The sequence below is a fragment of the Camelus bactrianus genome, chromosome 14 (genome assembly GCF_048773025.1).
Source record: "Camelus bactrianus isolate YW-2024 breed Bactrian camel chromosome 14, ASM4877302v1, whole genome shotgun sequence".
In the NCBI taxonomy this organism is placed as follows: domain Eukaryota; kingdom Metazoa; phylum Chordata; class Mammalia; order Artiodactyla; family Camelidae; genus Camelus; species Camelus bactrianus.
Window position 1 is genome coordinate 70876912 of NC_133552.1, and position 6227 is coordinate 70883138.

At 52.1% G+C, this 6227-nt stretch overlaps 1 long non-coding RNA gene across 1 annotated transcript; it reads left to right on the plus strand.

The window, feature by feature from the left end:
- The first annotated feature begins 2688 nt into the window (after window positions 1–2688).
- LOC123616112 (uncharacterized) lies at window positions 2689–5937 on the plus strand. Its single transcript, XR_012511814.1, has 3 exons — window positions 2689–2825; window positions 2916–2963; window positions 3749–5937. It is a non-coding gene; the product is annotated as an uncharacterized LOC123616112 (long non-coding RNA).
- The last annotated feature ends 290 nt before the right edge of the window (window positions 5938–6227 follow it).

The window sequence follows — 6227 nt, forward strand, 5'->3', positions numbered from 1 at the left end:
CTCCAGGCCTCCACCCCTCCCAAGCGCTCTGCGAGTCTATCCTCCCCTGTGGGGTGAGCTTGCAGCAGTGCAGAAGGGGCTTCTGGTCATCCGAGGTGACAGTAGGCCCATGTCCACTCCAGGCCCCTTCTCCCCTCTAGAGGGAGAAAATCTCCTTCAAAAGATGTTCCACAACCTAAATGTGAGCCTACAGAGGACGAGATAAAGAAATTGTGGTGTATTTATACAATGGAATACTAATTTGGCCATAAAAAGAATAGAATAATGCCATTTGCATCAACATGGATGGACCTGGAGATCAGCATTCTAAGTGAAGTAAGCCAGAAAGAGAAAGAAAAATACCATATGAGATCGCTCATATGTGGAATCTGAAAAAATAAAACACAAAGGAACTTATTTACAAAACAGACACATACTCATAGACACAGAAAACAAACTTTGGTTATCAGGGGGGAAGAGGGATGGGAAGGGATAAATGGGGAGTTTGAGATTTGCAGATACTAACTACTATATATAAAATAGATAAACAACAAGTTTATACTGTAGAGCACAGGGAACTATACTCAGTATCTCATAATAATCTAAATGGAAAAGAATATGAAAAGGACTATACATACGTACATGTGTGACTGAAGCATGATGTTGTACGCCAGAAATGAACACAACATTGTAAACTGACTATACTTCAATTTAAAAAAAGAATAAGAAAAAGAAAAAGGCGTTACACACATGAAACCACGTGTTTACCGAAAGCCCCAAACCAGAAGCAGCACTCCACCCATCCTTCCACAGGCAGAGGGCAAACAAGCTACTCAGCAGGAAAAAGTTCCGATGCAGGTGCGCTGCGGACCCGAGGTGGGAGGAGAGTGTGTCACACCCACCGCAGGGTTCTATTTGCATGACACTCTTAAAACGGCAAATTGTAGAGACAAAGAATGGACAGTGGTTGTCAGAGGTCAAGGATGGGGAGGCAGTGGCTGTAACAAGGCAGCAGGAGGGGCCCTAGGGGTGGAAGTGTCCTGTGTCCTGATGGTGGTGGTGGCCACACGTGTCTGCATGTGTGACAGGACTGCACAGGTCCAGACATGCTCGCGTACGAGTGCATGTGACACTGGTGCGATCGGGGTGGGGAAGGGGCTGGGTCTCTGCAGTTTTGTGATCTCTACAGTCCTGCACCACCTCAGTGCTGGGAGAAATGGGGAGCTGCACAGTCTTACTCCTTGTAATTGCATGTGATCTACAGTCACCTCAAAATAATTTTTTTAAAGGACAAGATGGTGGTAGATGCTGGCTCACAGATCCCTCCTATGGTTCTTGCCACAGCCCCAGGTGGCCCACATCCTCTCCTGTGGAGAACCTGAGATGCCCCAGGAAGGGCGTCACCCCACCTCATCCTGCGAGGACCGTCCTTGTTATCATGAGAGTGTCTCCCGCTACCGCCTTGCACACCTGAGGGCAGACCTGCCCCGGGTGCTCCGGAGCCCAGGGAAAGACCAGCCCTGCTGCACCCTCTCTTCCTGGGGGTCCCCTTTTGCAGAAGCTTTCCACCTCTCAGGCCTCCTTCCTCTGCATTTCCCTCAGGAAGCAGGTAACTGACCTCTGTCTCCTCTTGGAGTGTTTGGCTGTGTCAACAGCCGTGCGGCCCCTGACAGCCATTCGCAAACCGTTGTCACCCAGAAAGGGGTCCCAGAGGGGTTCAAACTTCTTGTTGAAGGACCCACAAAATAACTGCACTTTAGGTCATGACCCAAGTCCCTTACACAAACACCAGCCCTGGCTAGACCCAGCGTGTTCTAAAACAGTGCTGGCTGTTCTAGCTTCATTTGTAATTTTGAGATTGATTTCAGGACCTTCAGCAGCGACTGGGCCCCGGGGATCCAGGAGGCACCGGCTTGTGGGATCACACTATGCTTTCAGGAGTTTTGCCCGCTGGTAGTTAAACAGAAGCTTTATTAAAAATTAAATGCCATAAGCTTACAAAATGTGTGAGACTGTGCAAACCCTGCTCTTGGAGTTAGCACTGCCTCACGCGGTGGAGACGCTGGATTTGAGGGGCCCCTTTCACTATGCACTTTGGATGTGCTGTTTCTCACATGGAAGGTGACGGTTTTGTTCCAGGAGGTGAGTCTGCTCAGTTTTCACTTCCTTCGTGGCTCTTTTTTCTGCTCCTTCTGCTGTGTTTTACTTGCTCCTTTCCCTTCATTTTATATGTTTTATTCTCACTCTGTCTTTGTTGAGACTCGGCACTGGTTGCCTTTGTTTATACCTCACCTCCAGTGTGGCGAGTCCTCCCAGGACCAGCTGTTTATGGGAGGCTCCATCAGGGGCCAGGGTCTGCCTTGGGGGGGAGGGTTCTGTCGGGGGCCAGGGTCTGCCAGGAGGCAGGGCTGTACGTGGGGGACCACCTCGGCCCCAGGCGTCATGAGGACCTGCACAGTGCGAGGTCCTATTTGGTGGCTCCAACCATTCTTTTTCATGCCAGGTGAGGCCAGGGACCCACACTCTGCTCTCCCCCTGGGTGTGACACAGTCTGAAGCTTTGTGACCTGCAGCCTCTCGGGATGTCCCCCACGCCAGCTCTCCTGTCCACGTGGTCTCCTAGCTTTGCTGGAGGTGGAGTGTGTTTCTCCTTCTCCTTTTCTTTGTTGGTCTTGGTTCCCAGAAGAGGGGTGAGTATGGTCTCCACTCTGCCGTTTCACCCCTGAAGTCTCTATTGCCCCAGTGTCCTCTGAACCCTTGCTGACGGGTCTGAGGCCGTCTTGGTTCCTCATCTGATGTCCTGAAGTTCCCTCTGGCCTCGTCCGGACTTCCTCAGCCCTCAGAGGGGTCAGTCTCCTGAGTCACGTCTTCTTTCTGCATTGGAAGTTCTCCTGTTACGTCCTAGTGTTACTCACCCTTCTCTCTTTCTCTCTGAAGTCCTAGTGGTGAGACGTCTTACTCCTGAGCCTGGTGACCTCTCCTCAGGTACGTCCCCACCTGTCCACATTGAGCTGCGTCCTGGAAGACACACTGGCTCTAGCGTCATCTCTTCCCTGGGATTTTAGGTTCAGGAATCAGATTTTAATTTCTTTCCTACTCTGCCTGTTACGAGCATGCAGTGTTTTCTAGAATGTTTCTGAGGACGACAATTGGACTTTCAGTTTGACTTTCTCTTGTTTTTACTTAGCCGTTTGCCCCGAGGTCCCTGTCTTTGTGGACCTTCATTGTACTCCCCTGACGTTCTTCTGGAAGTCTGGGGATACTGGGGTCCTCTTAGAGGGAAGTCAGGCTCATTCTGCTGTGGGTTCCCCCGGCGTCTCTGAGTGGGAATGTAAGCTGGGAGCTCGTGTCCACAGCTGGGCTCTGCTGGCTGTGCTCTCTTTAGATGGACGGTGAGGAACTGGCGGGCAGTGAGCTGGCAATTACCCACTCCTTCCCCCGCAACATGCCCCAACCCAAACCAGAATGAGGAAGCTTTTACTCTGGGGCCCCAGACACGTGCTAGGAGCTGTGGCCCAACCCAGGCTGTTGATTCAAGGTCTTTGAAGAAGAGCCCTCGGTGTCTGCCGGGTGGGGAGGGGAGAGGGAGGCCAGGGAAGCAGAGGGGCAGGCAGAACCCAGTGACACCCACACCTCAGGACCTCGGCAGGGTCCCTCCTACATGATGACATCAGCTTCCACTGTTGCCTCCCCAGCCCTTGCACACCTTCCATCCCTTCCTACCTTCAGAGCCTGCCCGCACCTCGACCTCCCTTTCTCTGCGGTGACAGGTCCACCCTCCCTGCGCGCATCTCCTGCAGTCTGCTGAGGCTTGAGGGGGGAGGAGACCCAGGTGCCTGGGGGCACCAGCCGCCCCACAGCTCCCCCAGACATGGAAACAAGCCTGCGTCACGCTGAGAGGGAGACTGGCTTTGGCCGTCTCCCGTGAATGGCGCTCTGCCGCTCCTTTCTACAGTCACCACTGCTGCTGGTTCACCTGCTGATTTGTTGTGACCCTCAACCATCTTTCTGTTGTCCTGTTGTCTGGTAACTAGTTTTCAGTTTGTGCTGAAACACTTGGACATGGTCTTTGGACACCTCTTTGTCACTACTGAATATCCCCTTTTCTGACGGAAAGGTTCTCTAGGCCATGGTCATTCTCGGGAGGGAAAACTAATGTACGTATAGTGTCTGTGGAAGGGCCCCAGTGCAGCTCCATGTTGAATCCCTGTCTGTGCACAGCTCTCGGGAGACCTGCCAACTGCTGACACGGTCCAGCTCTCTCCCAGACGCTCCTGTCGCCTGTCTTCCCAGGTCCAGCTCATCTCTGTCCGAATGCTCTGTGGTCTGAGTAAAAGTCTCATGGCTTCATCAACATGCCAGGTCCCTACACTCACACACAAAGAAGGAAAAGCAGCACCTTACGGACCACGCACTCTACTTACCTGCATGTTTCACCCCAGAGGCTGCGCTGACTTGGGAAGAGTTGTGCTGACTCACTGTCCAAGTCACTGATATCTTTTCAAATTAGTGTCACAGCAAACTGTTACCCCATGCTCACGACCAAAATATCACGTCACACGTATTAGCTTTTGACCTTAACGTTCAAGCCACCAGCCATGGCCTACCAGGGTTTTCACAGTTTCTTAGAGTTCCAGGACACTTCTTCAAGCGAGAGCACAACATATTAAACACGCCCAGGAGGAGTTGCCCTGGTTGAACACAGGAGGCGCTGGGGTTCCGCCTTTGGCGTCCCCCACTCTGGTGGCTCAACGACCACCCTCAGGAGACATCCGGCAGAGAGAACATGTGAACAGGAAGCATTGTGCAAAGAAGAAAAAGATACAGACCGAGGCAGACCCTGAAACTGACGTGATTTGGCATGGGGGGGGTGGGGATCACTGATCAAAAAGAAAAGAGGGTAAAACTTCAAAGAGAAATGACTAGTGTCTTCCCAGGGCCTTGGGCAGGTGGGGCCTCTGGACCTCAGCCCTTTAGCTTCAGGGGAAATCTGCGTTTTCCCTGCAGGGGGGCCAGTGGTACAGGAACAGGTCGGGAAGAAGGAAGGCACGGCCAGGGCTGGGATGGGTGTGGTGGTGAGCAGGTAGGATTTGGGAAGTCTTCAGGAACCAGATTAAAAGGGTCCTGGGAGCTCTTGGAGCAGGGGAAACAGCTTGTAGCAGCTGGTGGACCAGGGCAGGAGGGCAGGACGCCACAGCCCCAGCGGCAGGCCCCTCCCCACCTCCCCAGACCACCGTTAGCCCTGCTGAGGAGCAGAAGCTTCACTGACCTCATCACCCCAAGGAAAGCAGCAGCTGGTCTCCGACTGAAGACCTTCAGACCTTCTGTCATGCCTTTGACACCAAGACGTCTACTGTGATGTCTGTGGAAGAAGGCGAGCCGCCGCCCGTGAAACACCTCGGGTGCTTCACCCAGGCACCACAGACACCGGGGTGCCGGCAGAGGGGGACGTTCCCGGACCAAGAGTCAGACCCTGGGCCCAGCTCTGTCCCCTCCCCAGCCCGGCCACCATGAAGGCTGAACCAGCTGTTGTCACTGCTTCCTGCCTCGGTGCCATTTGACAGCAAGCACTTCCATTTTCAGAAATTAAGCGGCTCAGGTGCCTCCGGCCCAAGGATAAGATGACCATTTTCTGACATTTAAACTCAGTTTTGTCCTCGAAGAAACAAGCTTTAAGAACACATGGACTAAAGGGGGAGGGCGTAGCTCAGTGGTGGAGTGTGTGGCTAGCGTGCGTGAGGTCCTGGGTTCAACCCCAGCACCTCCAGTAAAATAGACAAATGAATAAACCTAATTACTCCCCCCTCCAAGTAAATTTTAAAAATACATTAAATAAGCAAATAATTTTTTAAAAAGACACATGGATTAACTATTGATGAAAGGATGAGTAGCAGGGCAGAGTGTAAAAGAGGGGAGACTGGGGTCCTCTTTTAAAAATAAACATAATTATTTAAATCAAATCACCGATAACTGTAGCCAGTATAATTGGGTTTCTATCTGAGGAAATCACCACCGCTTCCAGGCTTTACCTCAGTGCTGACCAGCCAGTTATCAGGCTTAACAGAGGACTTGTTCCAGCAAGTTCAACGCACTTCAAAAGCCCTTCAAGTGGCAGCAGGAACCTGAAGACCTAGCAGGTGGTTCTCAGGGTTTCTGGGGGTGAAGTAAGACAAGGAAGGCCAGTCAACTAGGCCAAAAATCTGCAGATTTTTCTATGGAAGAGGGTGGGTCACCTCTCTGTACTTTCCC